This window comes from Oncorhynchus keta, chromosome 15 (genome assembly GCF_023373465.1).
Source record: "Oncorhynchus keta strain PuntledgeMale-10-30-2019 chromosome 15, Oket_V2, whole genome shotgun sequence".
NCBI classification, from domain to species: Eukaryota; Metazoa; Chordata; class Actinopteri; order Salmoniformes; family Salmonidae; genus Oncorhynchus; species Oncorhynchus keta.
In genome coordinates this window covers 34,589,232-34,612,250 of record NC_068435.1, presented here as the reverse complement: position 1 = coordinate 34,612,250, position 23,019 = coordinate 34,589,232, and the positions used below count along the sequence as shown (strand labels likewise).

At 42.4% G+C, this 23,019-nt stretch overlaps 1 protein-coding gene across 1 annotated transcript in view; it reads right to left on the bottom strand.

Annotated features, from left to right (window-relative positions):
• greb1l (GREB1 like retinoic acid receptor coactivator) overlaps positions 1 to 10,645 on the bottom strand; it is a 76,015-nt gene extending 65,370 nt beyond the window's left edge. Inside the window, exon 1 of the mRNA XM_052464263.1 lies at positions 9,850 to 10,645. The gene's annotated coding sequence lies outside the window, so the exon portion shown is untranslated. The remainder of the gene's footprint in view (positions 1 to 9,849) is intronic.
• Between the last annotated feature and the right edge of the window lie 12,374 nt (positions 10,646 to 23,019).

The window sequence follows — 23,019 nt, the reverse complement described above, 5'->3', positions numbered from 1 at the left end:
GAGAAAATAAGACAAATGATATAATATTCAATAAATATAAAACCTAACATCTGAGTTGGACCAAACTTTGTTGTATTCCTAGTGAATCCCCTGATCAGATAAACTTAACTTCAATTACTAATTTATGTCCCATCCTACATCCTAATATTACCAGGTACCAATAATGGTTTATAAATGCACTTAAAATGGTCACAAGACAACCTCTTACTTCATAATGTAACCTTTTGCAAGGGTTACATGGTTGAAGAACATTCTCACTTGTGGATGGGATGGATTGGTGCATTTATTTATTATTAAGGCTTCATGTCAAGATCTTCCCATCTGCACAACGTGCACGAAATATTGATGACCTCGAACGCAACCACACTTTATGTTGACTTGGGTATCATGGTGACACTGTGCAAATAACCAGGATCTAAAAAAAAGGTTGAGCGCAAAATCCAGACATAAGAGATTTCTACGAAAGAACTGTGTTGTAGATGAGACAAAAACATCCACATAGGACAGGGAAGGTAAGTTTCCCACGTAATTTGTTTTGCTTTTCGATACAGAAATTGTGCTGGACAATTTAGCATAGGTAGGTAGCCAACTACCTAAATTGTCAAGCAGAATACCAAAAACTAACTAGCTAGCTAGCTAGTAAACGTTAGCGGTGTTGTTTGGTAGGCCTACCAATTAGGCTAGCTAGCTAGCTTAGTTAACATCTGCAGAATATACTTTCCATACAATTTGTTAAGGTTTTTTAGGATTAGCAGTTTTCTAAAATTGGCATGCAAAATTGAGATGCTGTGCCACTGCCCTACATACAGTATCCCATAATATCAAAGTGGAATTATGTTTTTACAAATTTCTTGACTCAATAAGTATGAAAACCCTTTGTTATGTAAAGCCTAAATAAGTTCAGGAGTAAACATTTGGAAACAAGTCACATAATAACATGCATGGACTCACTGTGTGCAATAGTGTTTGACATGTTTTTTTGATTTACTAACTCATCTCTGTACCCCACACAATTAACAATTAATTATCTGTAAGGTCCCTCAGTCGAGCAGTGAATTTCAAACATAGAATCAACCACAAAAACCAGGAATGCCTCACAAAGAAGGGCATCTATTGGTAGATGGGTAAAAAAAAGCAGACATTGAATATCCATTTGAGCATGGTTAAGTTATTAAATTACACTGGATGGTGTATCAATACACCCAGTCACTACAAAGACACACGCGTCCTTCCTAACTCAGTTGCCGGAAAGGAAGGAAACCGCTCAGGGATTTCACCATGAGGCCAATGGTGACTTTAGAACCATTACAGAGTTGAATGGCTGTGATAGGAGAAAACAGAGTATGGATCCTAAATTACAGAATGAAAAGAAGAAAGGGTAGCCTAGTGGTTAGAGTTGGACTAGTAACCGGAAGGTTGCAAGTTCAAATCCCCGAGCTGACAAGGTACAAATCTGTCGTTCTGCCCCTGAACAGGCAGTTAACCCACTGTTCCTAGGTCATCATTGAAAATAAGAATTTGTTCTTAACTGACTTGCCTAGTTAAATAAAAAAACAGAATAAAAAATATTACAAACATGCATCCAGTTTGCAATAAGGCACGATAGTAAGACATAAACAAATTGGCTAAGAAATGAATCTTTATGTCCCGAATACAAAGCGTTATGTTTGATGAAAATCTAACATGAATCATCACTGAGTACCACTCTTCATGTTTTCAAACATGGTGGTAGCAGCATCGTGTTATAGGTATGCTTGTTATCGGCAAGGACTAGGGAGTTTTTTGGATAAAAAGAAACAGAATATAACTAAGCACAGGCAAAATCCTAGTGGAAAACCTGGTTCTGTCTGCTTTCCAACAGCCACTGGGAGACAAATGCACCTTTCAGCAGGATAACCTAAAACACAAGGCCAAATATACACTGGAGTTGCTTACCAAGACGTCATTGAATGTTCCTGAGTGACCTAGTTACAATTGACTCAAATCGGCTTGAAAATCTATGGAAAGACATGAAAATGGCTGTTTAGCAATAAGCAACAACCAACTTAACAGAGCTTGATGATTTAAAAAAATAATAATGTGCAAATATTTTACAATCCAGGTGTGCAAAACTCTAGAGACTCACAGCTGTAATCGCTGCCAAAGGTGATTCTAACGACTCAGGGGTGTGAATACTTATGTAAATTAGATATTTCTGTATTTCATTTTCAATAAATTTGCCACTCTCATTATGTGGTATTGTGTGGAGGTGGGTGAGAGAAAAACATTTAATCCATTTTGAATTCTAGGCTATAACGCAACAACATGTCTATGACCACTTTCTGAAGGCATTGTACCTAAAGCTGACAAATAGATAGCAAGCTAGCAGGGCTCAATGATCTTATTGCTAAGGCTTTCTTCCTCTGAAGAAGAGGTGTATCAGGGATCAGACCAAAATGCAGCGTGGTTATCTTCATACATCTTTAATACAGATAATGACTGAATGGAAACGCCAACCGGATGCTTCACATTTATACATCCAGTGAAATATCTCTCATTGTTCTGTCTGTGGTACTATGTGAGACACACCCAGCATGTTAAAGTTAGCTAGCTAGCTACTTGTGTCAAAACACCTTTTCAATTGAAACTCTAGCTAGCGTCTTAGTGTTAGCAAGCACCATTATTAGTATAATGCTAGCTGGATAACACAACAACTAGGTAGATAGGACTAGCAATAAGACTAAACCCTAAATTATAGAAATCATGACAGCTAATGATGATAGCAGAGATATTGGAGGAAGGTTTATATACTGTCTCTGATGATAGCTAGCTAGGTCTCAGACTCCAGAATGGGAAAATGCTTTCAAGAAAGAAACAGATGTTGTCCATTTCTAATGTTACTTGTAATGTTAAAAAGGGCAGAAAAGGATAATCCCATGTTCTCTTAATTAGATAGCTAGCTAGCTAGGCTACTGACCATACTATAGGTTGCAGATTTGAGTCACAACTAAAATATTTATGTATAAGTAACATACTATGTGGATACACAATAATGACAAGTAAGTACCCCCCTAAATACACTTCATTATAACTAGCTAAATCATGTATAACACCTAGTAATTACATTGCACTTATGCAGATATTACATGTACTCTGGTGTATTAGTGGGTTTATCCTCCCACTTGGATGGCAAGGAGGTTGACGTTGTCATAATGGGTAACGTACACATTCATTACAAATACATTTGTTAATTATAATCTAGGATGACACCCGTATGCCAGATCCCAGTCAGTGAGGTTGACCTATATCTGATCTGTTTCTGTGAACTCAACCAAGTTAACCCAGATGGTACATTTTTTGAGGGCAAGTGCTAGCAACAACACTGCATGGGAGATGTTGCATTCACGGGTAGGTAATTAGAGCCTATAGAGCCTCCAACCTTTGTAATCACGGACACCCAACACATCTGTCCATGCGAGATGACAACCTTGTGAAAGTTGGTACTGAATCGGAGAGCAGAAGCAAAACACTAAATTGGTGAATTTAGTGGAAACTTCACCATTTGTAACGAGCATGGTAACAAGCATTTGTTATTATACCGCTGTAATTACAGACTACAATTACCAACAGTTAAATGTTGTTTTTACAGTGCAACGGCATGGAACTCTTTCGCAAGCTTCTTGAATATCTCCTCAATGCAAAACTTCCATGTTTCTCTAATTAGGATTGCCTTCAAAGCAGCTAATGGCTGGTGATTTCATAATGAAGCTGCACCATTTAGGCGAGCATAGAGAGTGACTGAGGAGGCTATTCTTATCTCTCCCAGATTAACTTCACATTGTTCCCAATGAACAAAGACAGCCTGTGAGGAAGCCAGCCCCCCTCCTCCACTCGAGGGCCAGATGGCCAGCTCAGTGCTCTGCTCAGCACTCTGCTCAGGGCCCCTGACCCTGCCGGCCAGCCGCTTGCCCTCACTGACATAGTGGCACGTGCTCAGTCCAGACATAGAGACATAGGCCACCAGAGTTCGTCATCATACACACTGGCCAATGACGCCAAGTGTCGTAAAAACTATGTGAAGTGTATGCTGCAAGGAACTGCAAGCCCCAATGAAAGCAAAGGCGTATCATGTGACCTTGCTTTATCACATTCACAACAATATAGTGAGGATATTTTTTTGACTTGTTGGATAAATAACTGATTGAGATGGTATTCATAAACCATTCAAAGCATTGGAATATGGAAAACTGATGTTGGTTGCTGAGAACATATGGCTGGGAAAACATCATAACCATACCTGACTCTGTAACGTCTGGGTACATCCATTTGAATTGAATCACTTTTTGACAGCACCCCTTTTCGATTTGAACGAAACCTTAAATACATACAGTATTTGCCCATTGCAGAATACTTTTTTGACCTGAATGCCAAATCATTCACGAGAGAAAGGTGCTCAAAGTCTACACATGTCGAATACTCCACACCATACCATTAGGCATTCATGTCTTCATCACTGGAAAAAAACAAACATGTAATTGTCACATGCTTCATAAACAACAGTTGTAGACTAACAGTGAAATGCTTACTTATAGGCCTTTCTCAACAACATAGAATATATTTAAAAATATATATAATAATAATTAAAAAATAGTAACACAAGGAATAAATACACTATGAACAAGGATACCTTGGCTATATACGTTGGAAGTTTACATACACTTAGGTTGGAGTCATTAAAACCCGTTTTTCAACCACTCCACAAATTCCTTGTTAACAAACTATAGTTTTGGCAAGTCGGTTAGGACATCTACTTTGCGCATGACAAGTCATTTTTACAACAATTGTTCACAGACAGATTATTTCACTGATATTTCACTGTATCACAATTCCAGTGGGTCAGAATTTTACATACACTAAGTTGACTGTGCCTTTAAACAGCTTGGAAAATTACAGAAAATTATGTCATGGCTTTAGAAGCTTCTGATAGGCGAATTGACATCATTTGAGTCAATTGGAGGTGTACCTGTGGATGTATTTCAAGGCCTACCTTCAAACTCGGTGCCTCTTTGCTTGACATCATGGGAAAATCAAAAAAAGAAAAAAAAATCAGCCAAGACCTTAGAAAATAATTGGAGACCTCCACAAGTGTAGTTCATGCTTGGGAGTAATTTCCAAATGCATGAAGGTACCACGTTCATCTGTACAAACAATAGTACGCAAGTATAAACACCATGGGACCACACAGCTGTCATACCGCTCAGGAAGAAGATGCGTTCTGTCTCCTAGAGATGAAAGTACTATGGTGTGAAAAGTGAAAATGAATCCCAGAACAGCAGCAAAGGACTTTGTGAAGATGCTGGAGGAAACGGGTACAAAAGTATCTATATCCACAGTAAAACGAGTCCTAAATCGACATAACCTGAAAGGCCGCTCAGCAAGGAAGAAGCCACTGCTCCAAACCGCCATAAACAAACCAGACTACGGTTTGCAACTGCACATGGGGACATGTGATCCTACATTTTGGAGAAATGTCCTCTGGTCTGATGAAACAAAAATAGGAATGTTTGACCATAATGACCATCGTTATGTTTGGAGAAAAAGGGGGAGGCTTGCAAACCCGAAGAACACCATCCCAACTGTGAAGCACGGGGCTGGCAGCATCATGTTGTGGGGGTGCTTTGCTGCAGGAGGGACTTGTGCACTTCACAAAATAGATGACATCATGAGGATGGAAAATTATGTGGATATATTGAAGCAACATCTCAAGACATCAGTCAAGAAGTTAAAGCTTGTTCGCAAATGGGTCTTCCAGATGGACAATGACCCCAAGCATACTTCCAAAGTTGTGGCAAAATGGCTTAAGGACAACAAAGTCAAGGTATTGGAGTGGCCATCACAAAGTCCTGACCTCAATTCAATAGAAAATTTGTGGGCAGAACTCACAAAGTGTGTGCGAGCAAGGAGGCCTACAAACCTGACTCATTTACACCAGCTCTGTCAGGAGGATTGGGCCAAAATACACCCAACTTATTGTGGGAAGCTTGTGGAAGGCTACACAAAACGTTTGACCCAAAGTTAAACAATTTAAAGGCTATGTTATCAAATACTAATTGAGTTTATGTAAACTTCTGACCCATTGGGAATGTGATGAAAGAAATAAAAGCTTAAATAAATCATCCTCTCTACTATTATTCTGACATTTCACATACTTTTTTAATTTTACCCCTTTTTCTCCCCAATTTCATGGTATCCAATTGTTTAGTAGCTACTACAACTCCCGTTCGGGCTCGGGGGAGACGAAGGTTGAAAGTCATGCGTCCTCCGATACATAACCCAACCAAGCCGCACTGCTTCTTAACACAGCGCGCATCCAACCCGGAAGCCAGCCGCACCAATGTGTCAGAGGAAACACTGTGCACCTGGCAACCTTGGTTAGCGGGCACTGCGCCCGGCCCGCCACAGGAGTCGCTGGTGCGCAATGAGACAAGGATATCCCTACCGGCCAAACCCTCCCTAACCAGGACGACGCTAGGCCAATTGTGCGTCGCCCCACGGACCTCCCGGTCTCGGCTGGTTACGACAGAGCCTGGGCGCGAACCCAGTGTCGCTGGTGGCACAGCTGGCGCTGCAGTACATTTCACATTCTTAAAATAAAGTGGTGATCCTAACTGACCTAAGACAGGGAATTTTTCCTAGGATGAAAAGTCAGGAATTGTGAAAAACTTAGTTTAAATGTCTTTGGCTAAGGTGTATGTAAACTTCCGACTTCAACTGTACCTGGGGTACGAGTACCGAGTCGATTTGTAGGCATATGAGGAAATTGAGGTAGATATGTTTATATTGGTAAAGGCAAAGTGACTAGGCAACAGGATAGATAATAGATGGTAGCAGCAACGTATGTGATGAATGTGGAAGTATGTAAGTGTGTATCTGGTGAATGTGTGTATGTATTATGTGTGAGTGAGCTTGTGTGTGAGTGTCTATATGTTTTAAAGTGTCAGTGTAAGTATGTGTGAGTGTGTGGGTAGAGTCCAGTGCGTGTTTATATAGTCAAAAAGAGTTCGTGCAAAAAGGGTAAACTCAGATAGTCCGGATAGCTATTTGTTTTACTCTTTAGCAGTCTTATGGCTTAGGGCTAGAAGCTGTTCAGGAGCCTTTTGGTCCCACATGGTTGAGATTGATATAATTTAAAAGCTTAAAAGCAGGATTGTCAAATTACTTGATAGTGTATGGAGAAAAAAATACATACATAAAAAAATATACTTTTTTTTAACCTTCAACATCAATTATCTAAAAACCTGTAAACTCCCAAAATTGTCATTCACATATGTTGTAGCTTAGACCCTATTTTACATAACTTTAGGTTTTTGTGTTGTGCCTGTCATCGGTGGAGACACAGCATGCTCTTGAATAGGGTGGCCTACAGGGTGGGTGTCATGTTTTAGCTGATAAATGTACAAAAATTGCAATACAATTGAAATTTTGACTTTCAAATGGTACCACAAAGACAGTTGGAGGTCCACACATCAAATAATGTAGTGGTGAATGGGAATATCTGTTGATTTAAATTATACTGTCAATCCTCCACAGGAAACCAGATAATAAAATAGACATGACCATTTATGTTGACATTGGGTGGACCGGCGGTCATCTTTGTGGTCGTAATTAGAAGTTAAAATGTAAATTAAATGTAAATAGTGTAGCAGCTAAATTACAATGTTCAAGTGGTTGTAAGAATTCTACTACTATGATTGAAATGACACCCACTCTGTATTCAAAAGCATATTGTGTCACAGCCGATGGAGGGCACAACACAAAAGCCTCAGATCATGTGAAATAGGGTCTAAACTACAACATATGTGAATATGAAATAATTGACATTCAAGGTTTAAAAATTACATACTTTTTATTTAACTTCTTATTTTTTTAAATAAATAAATAATTAAATAGTTTGACAACACTGTTTGGTAGCTTTTAAATGATATCAAACTCACCGCTTATCTTTTCCAGTGACAAAGACATCGATGTCTCGATCCTCACATCGATGGTATGGTAGGTATGCAAAATGTGTCAACTTTGAGCACCTTTATCTCCTGAATGTTTTGGCATGTTTTGGAATGTTTTGGCATTCAGGACCAAGAATGCTATGTTTTGGAATGTTTTGGCATTCAGGACCAAGAAGTCCATTTCTGATCACTTTTTTCATGGGCAAACATATACGGAAAGTTTTGTTTAAAATCAAAAGGGATGCTGTCAGAAAGTTATTGAATTCAAATGGATATACCCATCTACAACTACATAGTCATCCAAAGCTGCAGACATAGGTTAAATACAAAGCAGTTTGGTGACTGACAACAACAAAGTATTATTAGCTAACAGTCCAAGTTTATGAATAAGTACTTCCTGTTTCATTTTCAAATGCAACACCTTTTAGGGCCTTCTGTCAAAAAGAAAGGCATGTAACCTCCAAAGAATTCAACCAGAAATTGGGAGGAAGGAGGGAAGAGTGATAAATATGAGGTTTTGTGGAGACACGCGGAATGTAGTTCACCTCTAGGACATGAAACATGGGGGACAGTACTGTAGATTAGGATCTGGTCTGGACAGACAAGTTTGTAAAGGTGTAATTTCAGTAATGGCTTCCACACCACATCTTCTGGTCACTCTCATCTGATATGACTCATCTCATTATCTACTTTAATGTGCAAGTAAAAGATGAGTCAGCAAAATGCAATCTATAGTACCAAGTAGGGATAGTACTATATAAACGTTTTGACTGGTCTTCATCCAATATCACCCTTAACTGTTGTGGGCATATATCACCTGTGATACTCAACCTGTTAATCCGGTTTTGTTCAACGATGTTTTTGAAAATTATTGTTGGAAAACATTTCAATAAGGCCACTGAAATGACCCAAATTCAACATTATACAGTACAATTCCAAACGTTTTTAAACATGATTTTTGACAATAACATTGACTCTTCTGGGCATTACAAGGTAAAACAATATTACAAATCAACAGAGGTAGAGTAGCCTATCATGCCGTTCAAGTGCATCATGAGTTCAAGACCAACATGACAATAAAAACAAACAACAACAAAATACATAAATCATTTCACAAAATAAATTAGAACCAGAACATCTGAAATTGTAGGAACAAAATGTAGGTTACTTAGGTTGTCTCTACCTTCTTGTCCTTTGTGCTGTTGTCTGTACCCAATAATGTGTGTACCATGTTTTGTGTCGCTACCATGTTGTGTTGCTACCATGTCGTTGTCATGTTATGTTGCTACCATACTGTGGTGTCATGTGTTGCTGCAAATGCTATGTTTTTGTCTTAGGTATCTCTTTATGTAGTGTTGTCTCTCGTCGTAAAATGTGTTTGGACCTATATTTATTTTTATATATTTTTTTTTATCCCAGCCCCCGTCCCCGCAGGAGGCCTTTTGCCATTTGGTAGGCCGTCATTGTAAATAAGAATTTGTTCTTAACTGACTTGCCTAGTCAAATAAAGGTTAAATAAAATAAAATACAAATACAAAATTTCCCTACATTTCTATTAAAGTTCTTAGTGTAAGAGAGACTGAGAAAAGAGACAATGTGGCATAGTTTTCTTTATGAGAAAATATATATTAGACAGACCATCTATGTTATATAAATCGATTGCAATATAGTGCTGGATTAAATATAGACCGTCTCTCAGTCTCAACTCGACCCATCACCTGCAACATAGCCTTCGCTCATGTGTTCGAAGGGATGGAGAACTTCGTAACACGCACTGACGGCGAGATAAAATGCTAAGCATAACCAGCTGCTAAACACATACATGCTATAGGCCTACATCAATAATTAGAAGGAAAAAACCTACCAATTTGAGATTTCAGTTGAATTGAGTTGAGATTTAAACGTCCACCACGCACATCTTTCGCTCTCGCAGTTCCAGGCTATCGTCTGTGCACTCAGAGCCACAGTACAGGGAGCCTCCAATTGACGTCAATGAATTACTAGTGGGGAAATTGCTAAGACGTATAGTTTATCTAATGAACAGTACATAATAAAAACAAAGACTGCAGAACGTCTGTAACTGATGCGCAGTTACTGTAGCCCATATGCCTATGGCTAAAATGCGCGCTAGAGAAGCAATCCAGTTCAGTGAAAAGGGGGATTTACGCATTTTCAGGACTAGACCCTCGTGATAAATTCTTCACCATTACTCGTTTTTAAAGATATACATTTTGAATACATATATAACTCATTACATGTGTAACTCATTCGGCATAATCTAAAGCTAGGCCTATGCTATATTTTCAACCCCTAAAAAGTGTATTGTAGCCTACGGTCAATCAACAAATAAAAAAGTAGGCTATAGTTTCTCATCTTTATGTTATCATATTTATCGTTTTTCATCTATAAGACTTAAATTCAATTGACATATTACTGCATTTCATTTTGGTTTAGTTTGATTTATTCCATATTTTGGAATCACACAATAGGCTATGAATTGCATTAGGCATAGACCTACATAGGTAGGCTAAAACAAACTATACGCTAGAAAATAAAAGCTCGTTAGAATACAAATGATAGAAATGACACCATGGACACTTGAATCACATAAAAGACCTATCTTTATATGTTGCACGCAGGCACACATGTTCCTCATTTAGTCGTTGCGTGTAGTGATGTACTTCACATTCTCAACGAGGTTTAGAACAATGTGTCTGCCGTCATCATGACACAGGTTATTCATCAGCTCCTCCCATTGGGTTTGACTGTCAAAAAGCTTGGGAACCTCTCCCTCTGTCGGAAAAAAAATGTTCAGTAGCCTAGGCTGAAATTTCGAAACCCCGTTTAAATGTCAGTCACTGCATGATCTGCCGCTGAAGGGTAATTGACAATTAATCATAACTAAATAGTCACTCATTTGATATTTCCACAAATAATCACTCCAATATATTACACCATAAAGAGCATGGTAAGCCTAGGCTATATCTTGTAGGCAAAAATAATAATAAATAGGTTAAATAGAACACTTTTTTTTGTCTTTATACTTTCAGTGAAGAGTTTAAATAAAGTAGGCCTGAGAGCTGAAGGGCTATATTTTTTAATACGGGGCCGCTCCAGGGTTAAGTTAAGTTTTCCGCCTACGTAGGCCTACAGATCTAAGATCAGCTTCTTCTCCTCCAATCCACCTATCATTAGCGGTGCGTGGATAAAATCACTGGGAAGCCAAGCATACGCCCTGCGACCGAGACAACAAGAATACACAGTGGCAACCACAAAGCATATTGCATATACAGTAACAGACAATTACATGACCTACAGCATGGTCAAGCAAGTTTATGTTTCCGATATTTTCAGACCACTTAACAACTATTGATTTAGAGTTACCGCAAGTCGCAAAGAAAACAAGAGCTGCCTCTACTATTCCTGCACCATTTCAACATCAACATTTCAACATTATCCCGAGCTCCAGAGTAGCGCAGTGGTCTAAGGCACAGGCACTGCATCTGGGTGCTTGAGGCATCACTACGGACAGCATGGTTTGAATCCAGGCTGTATCACAACCGGCCGCGATTGGGAGTCCCATAGGGCAGCACACATTTTTCCCAGTTTATCCGGTGAATAAGAATTTATCCATAGCTGACTTGACTAAATAAATAATCAAATCACCTCTGCTTAGTCAAATAGAGTGTTATCTGAAATATGCCAAAAACAATTTAGTGCAACCAGTGGCGTGTATTCATGGATGCTGAGACATTTTATTTTTTAAAACATAAAATAATGTATATTTCGTGTCTCTGTTTCATAACGTTCGTTCAATTCGCAAGAGGCTGAATGTATCTCACAGGAGAAAGCATCTGAGCGAGCGAAACAGCGCCCCTCTGTCTCTCAATGTGTAGGCCATCTATCTGATGCTGTCTGATACCATTGTTGCCGCCAGTAGTATTGAATGCAAGGGAAGTCACCAAGCATCTGGCCTCCCATGGCAAAAAAAAGTATAAAACGTTTGCCAAACAGCGTTGAACTAAACTGAGTGAGTTCAACTGTGAATGGTCCTGGCGTACCAAAAAAAAAGTGTCAAAGCCATCTAGGATTTATCCACTCCTATCAAATCCCATTGAGAGCGTACATCATTGACATAAACATGTGAATTGTTGCATCTCGTCATGTTGTTGTCTTCCATTGGCAATCTCGCAAGCTAACTAAAATTGGCCCTTGCCTAAACTAGCAATGGATGAAGATTGGGATTTGGACTTGTGGTTTTACTTAATTCTCCGTACTGGCCAATGGTTATAATGGCGATTCTGATCCAACCATTAATTCATACATTGCTGTGCCCCCTGGCCTGAGAGGATAGAAGTTCAATATGTTATTCTAATGTTAACTAGCCAACGTTGCCCATTAATGGGAGTTAGGCTAACGTGCAAGCATTTTAGCCAGGTTGCCAAGGACAACAAAAAATAAAAGCATGTACTGTAATGACAAAGAGGAGGATGGAGGAGGTTTCTCTACAAGTAGGTTGAGTCAACATGCTTCTCTTCTTGCACGAACGCACACACACGCACAGAGAAATTAGAACCATGGACAGTCACATCATGTTTAGCTTACATTGATTGGACCAAATAGTTTTTGGTATCTTTTAGTTGTCACTGTATTAGACTAAGCATAGGTGATTTGATTATGTTTAAAAGTTGACGTTGAAATGGTGCTGGAATAGTGGAGGCAGCTCCTGTTTGCTTTGTGACTTGTGGTAACTCTCTGTGGTTCTAAATCAATAGTTGTTTAGTGGTGTGAAAATGTCGGAAACATTAACTTGCTTGACCATGCTGTAGGTCATGTAACGGTTTGTTACATTCAAAATGATTTTTTGACTTCACTGGACAGAGGTTGCTATCAGTTTTGTAATAAAACAAATATGTGGTTGAATTTATTCTGCCACTGTCTTCTTATTGTCTTTAGGCCTATATATCACGGTCGCAAGGCATATGCATTAACAAGTTATAGAGTAAACAATGCAATTATCACAACACATAGGTCGAGGGGTGGCTTGGCTTCCCCAGTGATTTTACCCTATGATGTGGCTGTCCATGGTTCTGATTTGTGTGTGTGTGTGTGTGTGTGTGTGTGTGTGTGTGTGTGTGTGTGTGTGTGTGTGTGTGTGTGTGTGTGTGTGTGTGTGTGTGTGTGTGTGTGTGTGTGTGTGTGTGTGTGTGTGTGTGTGTAATCAAATAATATTTTATTGGTCAGATAAACGTGTTTAGCAGATGTTATTGTGGGTGTAGCGAAATTCTTGTGCTTCTAATACCCAATATACCCAATTCACAGAGACAACCCAAATCTAAGTAAAGGAATAGAATTAAGAATATATAAATATATGGACAAGTAATGTCAGATCGGCAAATAGTAACATACAGTAGAATAGTATAGTATACAGTATATACATATGAGATGAGTAATGCAAGATATGTAAACACTATTGAAGTGACATTATTAAAGTGACTCGTGTTACATTTATTAAAGTGGCCAATGATTTCAAGTCTCTGTATATAGGCAGTCCCAGCTTAGAACTTTTTGGCCTTCCTGTGACATTGGGTGCTGTAGGTGTCCTGGAGGTGTCCTGCGTTGTGCAGACTGTACCACCTTCTGGAGAGCCCTGCGTTTGTGGGCGGTGCGGTTGTCGTACCAGGTAGTGATACAGCCCGACAAGATGCTCTTGATTGTGCATCTGTAAAAGTTTGTGAGGGTTTTTGGTGACAAGCCAAATTTCTTCAGCGTCCTGAAGTTGAAGAGGTGCTGTTGTGCCTTCTTCACCACACTGTCTGTGTGCGTGAACCATTTTAGTTGGTCAGTGATGTGTACGCCGAGGAACTTGAAGCTTTCCACCTTCTCCGCTGCTGTCCCATCGTGGATAGGGGGGTGCTCCCTCTGCTGTTTCCTGAAGTCCATGGTTATCTACTTTGTTATTTTGACGTTGAGTGAGAGGTTATTTTCCTGGTACCACACTCCCAGAGCCCTCACCTCCTCCCTGTAGGCTATCTTGTCGTTGTTGGTAATCAAGTCTACTACTGTTGTGTCATCAGCAGACTTGATGATTGTGTTGGAGGCGTGCTTGGCCACGCAGTCATAGGTGAACAGGGAGTACAGGAGGGGGCTGAGCTTAATGATAAATGTGGAGCTATAGTCAATGAACATCATTCTTAAGTAGGTATTCCTCTTGTCCAGATGGGATAGGGCAGTGAGCAGTGTGATGGCGATTGTATTGTCTGTGGACCTATTGGGGCAGTAATCAAATTGATGTTGGTCTAGGGTGACAGGTAAAGTGGAGGTGATATGATCTTTGACTAGTCTCTCAAAGCACTTCATTATGACAGAATTGAGTGCTACAGGGCGTTAGTCATTTAGTTCAGTTATCTTTGCATTCTTGGGTACAGAAACAATGGTAGCCATCTTGAAGCATGTGGGGCCAGTAGAGAGTAGAGACTGAATATGTCCCGAAACACACCAGCCAGCTGGTCTGCGCATACTCTGAGGACGCGGCTAGGGATGCCATCTTGGCCATTAGCCTTGGTAGGGTTAACATGTTTAAAATGTCTTACTCAAGTCGGCCAAGGAGAAGGAGAGCCCTGTGGCACTGTGTTATCCTCAAAGCCGGCAGAGAACGCATTTAGTTTGTCTGGAAGCAAACGATGGTGTCCGCGACGTGGCTGGTTTTCCTTTTATTGTCCATGATTGTCTGTTGACCCTGCCACATACGTCTCGTGTCTGAGCCGTTGAATTGCGACTCCACTTTGTCTCTACACTGACGTTTTGCCTGTTTGATTGCCTTGCGGGGGGAATTACTACTCTGTTTGTATTCTGCCATATTCCCAGTCACCTTGCCATGGTTAAATGCAGTGGCTCTCGCTTTCAGTTTTGCGTAAATGCTGCCATTTTCTGCGTTAAAATACCAAGCTACAATAAATGCAGCCTCAGGATATATGGTTTACAGTTAGTATAAAGTACGGTGAAATTCCTTGAGGGCCGTCGTGGTATCTGTAAGGGTTGTCGTCGGTGGAAGAAGGATCGGACCAAAGCGCAGCGTGGTAAGTGTTCATGATGTAATATGTAATGAAAGGAACTGAACACTGAAATACAAAACAATAAAGTGAACGAACGAAAACCGAAACAGTACCGTGTGGACCAAACACTCACACAGAAAACAAACACCCACAAACCAAAAGTGAAACCCAGGCTACCTAAGTATGATTCTCAATCAGAGTCAACTAACGACACCTGCCTCTGATTGAGAACCATACTAGGCCGAACACAAAAACCAACATAGAAAAACAAACAGACTGCCCACCCCAACTCACGTCCTGACCATACTAAAACAAAGAATAAAATAACAGAACTATGGTCAGAACGTGATAGTACCCCCCCCCCCCTCCAAAGGTGCGGACTCCGGCAGGAAAATCTGAACCTATAGGGAAGGGTCTGGGTGGGCATCTGTCCACGGTGGCGGCTCTGGCGCGGGACGTGGACCCCACTTCACCACAGTTTTTGTCCGCCTCCTCAACTGCCCCCGTGGCCTCTTACGAGCACCGACCCTCGCGGCCGACCTCCGACTGGGGACCCTAGCCATGGGTCCCAAATGGACGGGAGACTCCGGCGGCTCAGGACAGACGGGAGACTCCGGCGGCTCAGGACAGACGGGAGACTCCGGCGGCTCAGGACAGACGGGAGACTCCGGCGGCTCAGGACAGACGGGAGACTCCGGCGGCTCAGGACAGACGGGAGACTCCGGCGGCTCAGGACAGACGGGAGACTCCGGCGGCTCAGGACAGACGGGAGACTCCGGCGGCTCAGGACAGACGGGAGACTCCGGCGGCTCAGGACAGACGGGAGACTCCGGCGGCTCAGGACAGACGGGAGACTCCGGCGGCTCAGGACAGACGGGAGACTCCGGCGGCTCAGGACAGACGGGAGACTCCGGCGGCTCAGGACAGACGGGAGACTCCGGCGGCTCAGGACAGACGGGAGACTCCGGCGGCTCAGGACAGACGGGAGACTCCGGCGGCTCAGGACAGACGGGAGACTCCGGCGGCTCAGGACAGACGGGAGACTCCGGCGGCTCAGGACAGACGGGAGACTCCGGCGGCTCAGGACAGACGGGAGACTCCGGCGGCTCAGGACAGACGGGAGACTCCGGCGGCTCAGGACAGACGGGAGACTCCGGCGGCTCAGGACAGACGGGAGACTCCGGCGGCTCAGGACAGACGGGAGACTCCGGCGGCTCAGGACAGACGGGAGACTCCGGCGGCTCAGGACAGACGGGAGACTCCGGCGGCTCAGGACAGACGGGAGACTCCGGCGGCTCAGGACAGACGGGAGACTCTGGCGGCTCAGGACAGACGGGAGACTCTGGCGGCTCAGGACAGACGGGAGACTCTGTAGGGAGAAGACGGAGACAGCCTGGTGCGGGGGGCTGCCACCGGAAGGCTGGTGTGTGGAGGTGGCACTGGATAGACCGGACCGTGCAGGCGCACTGGAGCTCTTGAGCACCTAGCCTGCCCAACCTTACCTGGTTGAATGCTCCCCGTAGCCAGGCCAGTGCGGCGAGGTGGAATAGCCCGCACTGGGCTGTGCTGGTGAACCGGGGGCACCATGCGTAAGGTTGGTGCCATGTACGCCGGCCAGAGGAGATGCACTGGAGACCAGATGCGTAGAGCCGGCTTCATGGCACCTGGCTCGATGCCCACTCTAGCCCGGCCGATACGGGGAGCTGGAATGTACCGCACCGGGCTTTGCACATGCACCGGGGACACGTGCGGTCCACCGCATAACACAGTGCCTGCCCGGTCCCTCTCGCTCTCCGGTAAGCACAGGTTACCTGGCTCATTTCTCCTCCCTGACTCCTACCACACTCCCCGTGTGCCTTCCTCCCCAAAATTTTGGGGCTGCCTCTCGGGCTTCCAGCCACGCTGCCGTGCTGCCTCCTCATACCGGCGCCTCTCTGCTTTCGCTGCCTCCAGCTCTGCTTTGAGGCGTCGATATTCTCCTGGCTGTGCCCAGGGTCCTTTGCCGTCCAGAATCTCCTCCCTAGTCCAGTTCTCCAAATATCGCTGCCTCTCCTGCCCGTTACCACACTGCTTGGTCCTCTGGTGGTGGGTGTTTCTGTATATTTCACGCGTATTATTTTGTTCCAGTGTTCAGTTGTGTGTTTGAATAAATCAATATGGACACTTAACACGCTGCGTTTTGGTCCGATCCTTACTCCTCCTCAGACGAAGAGGATGAAATCCGTTACAGTATCGGCTTGAGAAGGGATATACACAACCATGACTATAACCGAAGATAATTATCTTGGGAGATAATACGGTCAGCATTTGATTGTGAGGAATTCCAAGTCAGGTGAACAAAAGGACTTGAGTTCCTGTATGTTATCACAATTACAACATCAAATCAAACTTTGTCACATGCGCCGAATACAACAAGTGTAGACCTTACCGTGAAATGCTTACTTACAAGCCCTTAACCAAAAGAGCAGTTCAAGAAGAGTTAAGAACATTTTTACCAAATAAACTAAAGTAAAAAAAATATTAAAAAATAAAAAGTAACAATAAAATAACGAAGCTATTATATTCATGGGGTACCGGTACAGAGTCAGTGTGCGGCTGGGTACAGGTTATTTGAGGTCATTTGTACAAGTAGGTAGGGCTGAAGTGAATGTGCATAGATAATAAATCAGCGAGTAGCAGCAGTGTACAAAACAAATGGAGGGGGTCAATGTAAATAGTCCGGTGACCATTTGATTAATTGTTTAGCAGTCTTATGGCTTGGGGGTAGAAGCTGTTAAGGAGCCCGTTAATCATGAAACATACACCCCTGCCTTTCTTCTTCCCGGAGAGATGTTTATTCCTGTCAGGATGATGAACTGAGAATCCAGATGGCTGGACCCGAGAGAGCCATGTTTCCGTGAAACAGAGTATGTTACAATCCGTGATGTCTCTCTGGAAAGAAACCCTCGCCCTGAGCTTGTCAACTTTATTATCCAGAGACTGAACATTAGCGAGTAATATACTCGGAAGCGGTGGGTGGTGTGCGCTCCTCCTAAATCAGACTAGAAGACCGTTCCGAGTACCTCTCCTCCGGCGTTGTTTTGGGTGGGCCTGTGGAATCAATTCAATTTCCCTAGGTGGTGCGAACAAAGGATCTGCTTCGGGAAAGTTGTATTCCTGGTCGTAATGCTGGTACTGCTGGTGAGTTACTGCCGCTCTGATATACAAAAGTTCTTCCCAGCTGTATGTAATAACACAAACATTTCTGGGCTAACAATGCTAGAAATAATCCATTAAAAAACAAGATACTGCAAAGTTTCCTCAGAAATAGAAGCGAGGCAGACCTCTCTGTTGGCGCCAACTTCATACTGTGTGTGTGTGTGTGTGTGCATTGGTGCAAGTAAAAAAAAACATGTTGACTAACCCTGCTTGAAAAGAAACGCCAATGCCCTCCTCCTCTCTTTCATGTTGACAAAACGAAATATCACTCTCTTACAGTACACACTTTTATTTGTTTTTGTCCTAGGATACCTGGTTAAAATTCTTGCTTGCCTAACTTCCATTATTTGGCAAAGTTAGCTAGTTAACATTAGCCTTCTACATCTAGCTACATATTGAACTTCTATCCTCTTAGGCCAGGGGCACAACCATGTATGAATTAGAAGTTGGATCAGAATCGCCCTTATAATCATTGGCCAGTACGGAGAATTAAGTTAAACCACAAGTCCAAATCCCTATCCATGTCTAGTTTAGGAACGGGCCAATTTTAGCTAGCTGTCCCGTTAGCCACCGGATGACAACAACACAATGAGATGCAACAATTCAAGTTTTTCTGCCAATGACATATTCTCTAAATGGGATTTGATAGGAGTGATGCCAAATCCAAGCTGGCTTCCCTTGACACTTTTTTTTTTGGTGGGCCAGGACCATTCACAGTTGAGCTCGCTCAGTTTATTCAACACTGATTGGTAAATGTTTTATACTTTTTTTTGTCATGGGAGGCCAGATGCTGGCTGGCTTCCCTTGCATTCAATACTATGGGCGGCAACAATGTCATCCTCGTTTGGACCAGACAGCATCAGATAAGTGCCCTACACGTAGAGAGACAGAGAGGTGCTGTTTCGCTCGTTTGGATGCTATCTTCTGTGAATTGAACATTTATGAAACACAGAGAGACAAAATATCAATTATTTTATGTTTTTTTATTTTAAATATTATTGGTAAAATTTTGGGGGAAGCCTGGGTTCTCTTGCTATGAATACAAGACACTGTGCCAAACAGAGAACGAGTTTACAAAGTCATGTTTGTTTATCATGCTAGCGTTTTCCGACTGCTATACATGTTCTACAGTCCATATACGAAAGGTCATGCGAGACTAGAAATGTTAACCATGTTTATTAGAGTGTAAAGTTACATTGTAGGCCTATTGCTGACCTGTAGTCTCTTGCCCGGTGATAATCAACTAAACTCAGCTGTGGGCCGATTTTTTTCTTGAGATTACGGTCAAGGGTCGGAACATCATTACATATAATTTATAGACTGCAAATTGACTGCAAGAAGCCCAAACACATAATATTTCACTAAGACATAATAATATCAAACCTATTGTGTGGTAATACTCGGGAACAGATTTCCATAATGTAAACAACTTGGAGCTGATTTTCTGGTGTTTTTCTCTGAGAGAGAACGTATAGGCCTAGGCAATGAGGTGGCAGGCAGCCTAGTGGTTAGAGCATTGGGAAAGTAACCCGAAAGGTTGCTGGATTGAATCCCTGAGCTGATAATGTAAAAATCTGTTGTTCTTCCCCAGAGAAAGGCAGTTAACCCACTGTTCCCCAGTAGGTCGTCATTGTAAATAAGAATTTGTTCTTAACTGTTTAGTTAAATAAAGGTTCAATTAAAATAAAATAGAGGCTTACAGGTTAACAATGTATTTAAGCAATAAGGACCAATGGAGTGTAACCGATGTGAAATGGATAGCTAGTTAGCTGTGGTGCGCACCAATAGCGTTTTAAATCGGTTCGAGGGTGGCTGTTGTTGATTTGTGCAGAGGGTCCCTGGTTCGAGCCCAGGTAGGGGCGAGGAGAGGGACGGAAGCAATACTGTTACATACAGCGACACAATGTGGAGTCCCTCGATACAGCGCTTAGCCGTGGTATATTGGCCATATACCACAAACCCTTGAGGTGCCTTATTTCTATTATAAACTGGATACCAACTTAATTAGAGCAGTAAAGATAAATGTTTTCTCATACAAATGATATATATACACGATTCGATAATACACAGCTGTCAGCCAATCAGCATTCAGGGCTCGAACCACCCACTTTATATATACAGTGGGGCAAAAAAAGATTTAGTCAGCCACCAATTGTGCAGGTTCTCCCACTTAAAAAGATGAGAGAGGCCTGTAATTGTCATCATATGTACACTTCAACTATGACAGACAAAATGAGAAAGAAAAATCCAGAAAATCCAATTGTAGGATTTTTTATGAATTTATTTGCAAATTATGGTGGAAAATAAGTATTTGGTCACCCACAAACAAGCAAGATTTCTGGCTCTCACAGACCTGTAACTTCTTCATTAAGAGGCTCCTCTGTCTTCCACTCGTTACCTGTATTAATGGCACCGGTTTGAACTTGTTATCAGTATAAAAGACACCTGTCCACAACCTCAAGCAGTCACACTCCAAACTCCACTATGGCCAAGACCAAAGAGCTGTCAAAGGACACCAGAAACAAAATTGTAGACCTGCACCAGGCTGGGAAGACTGAATCTGCAATAGGTAAACAGCTTGGTTTGAAGAAATCAACTGTGGGAGCAATTATTAGGAAATGTAAGACATACAAGACCACTGATAATCTCCCTCGATCTGGGGCTCCACGCAAGATCTCACCCCGTGGGGTCAAAATGATCACAAGAATGGTGAGCAAAAATCCCAGAACCACACGGGGGGACCTACCTAGTGAATGACCTGCAGAGAGCTGGGACCAAAGTAACAAAGCCTACCATCAGTAACACACTACGCCGCCAGGGACTCAAATCCTGCAGTGCCAGACGTGTCCCCCTGCTTAAGCCAGTACATGTCCAGGCCTGTCTGAAGTTTGCTAGAGAGCATTTGGATGATCCAGAAGAAGTTTGGGAGAATGTCATATGGTCAGATGAAACCAAAATAGAACCTTTTGGTAAAAACTCAACTCGTCGTGTTTGGAGGACAAAGAATTGCATCCAAAGAACACCATACCTACTGTGAAGCATGGGGTGGAAACATCATGCTTTGGGGCTGTTTTTCTGCAAAGGGACCAGGACGACTGATCCGTGTAAAGGAAAGAATGTATCGTGAGATTTTGAGTGAAAACCTCCTTCCATCAGCAAGGGCATTGAAGATGAAACGTGGCTGGGTCTTTCAGCATGACAATGATCCCAAACACACCGCCCGGGCAACGAAGGAGTGTCTTCGTAAGAAGCATTTCAAGGTCCTGGAGTGGCCTAGCCAGTCTCCAGATCTCAACCCCATAGAAAATCTTTGGAGGGAGTTGAAAGTCCATGTTGCCCAGCAATCAGCCCCAAAACATCACTGCTCTAGAGGAGTTCTGCATGGAGGAATGGGCCAAAATACCAGCAACAGTGTGTGAAAACCTTGTGAAGACTTACAGAAAACGTTTGACCTCTGTCATTGCCAACAAAGGGTATATAAGAAAGTATTGAGATAAACTTTTGTTACTGACCAAATACTTATTTTCCACCATAATTTGCAAATAAATTTATTAAAAATCCTACAATGTGATTTTCTGGATTTTTTTCTTCTCATTTGGTCTGTCATAGTTAAAGTGTACTTATGATGAAAATTACAGGCCTCTCTCATCTTTTTAAGTGGGAGAACTTGCACAATTGGTGGCTGACTAAATACTTTTTTGCCGCACTGTATATACAGTGCATTCGTAAAGTATTCAGACCCCTTCCCTTTTTCCACATTTTGTTACATTACAACCTTACTCTAAAATCGATAAAACTAATTATTTTCCTCATAAATCTAGACACCATACCTCATACTGACAAAGGGAAAACAGTTGTTTTTAATTTATTTTAATTTAAGTAAATGTATCAAAAATACAAAACAGAAATACCTTATTTACACAAGTATTCAGTCCCTTTGCTATCAGACACGAAATTGGTCAGGTGCATCCGATTTCCATTGATCATCCTTGAGATGTTTCTACAACATGATTGGAGTCCACCGAAGGCAAAATCAATTGATTGGACATGATTTGAAAAGGAATACGCCGGTCTATATAAGGTCCCACAGTTGACAGTGCATTTCAGAGCCAAAACCAAGCTGTAAGTTTGAATAAATTGTCCGTAGAGCTCCGAGACAGGATTAGGTTGAGGCACAGATCAGGTGGTGAGGGTAGGCAACAACATCTCCACCCCGCTGATCCTCAACACTGGGGCCCCACAAGGGTGCGTTCTGAGCCCTCTCCTGTACTTCCTGTTCACCCACGACTGTTTGGCCACGCACGCCTCCAACTCAATCATCAAGTTTGCGGACGACACAACAGTAGTAGGCTTGATTACCAACAACGACGAGACGGCCTACCGGGAGGAGGGTGAGGGCCCTCGGAGTGTGGTGTCAGGAAAATAACCTCACACTCAACGTCAACAAAACTAAGTAGATGATTGTGGACTTCAGGAAACAGCAGAGGGAACACCCCCCTCTCCACATCGATGGAACAGTAGTGGAGAGGGTAGTAAGTTTTAAGTTCCTCGGCGTACACATCACAGACAAACTGAATTGGTCCACCCACACAGGCAGCATCGTGAAGAAGGCGCAGCAGCGCCTCTTCAACCTCAGGAGGCTGAAGAAATTCGGCTTGTCACCAAAAGCACTCACAAACTTCTACAGATGCACAATCGAGAGCATCCTGTCGGGCTGTATCACCGCCTGGTACGACAACTGCTCCGCCCACAACCGTAAGGCTCTCCAGAGGGTAGTGAGG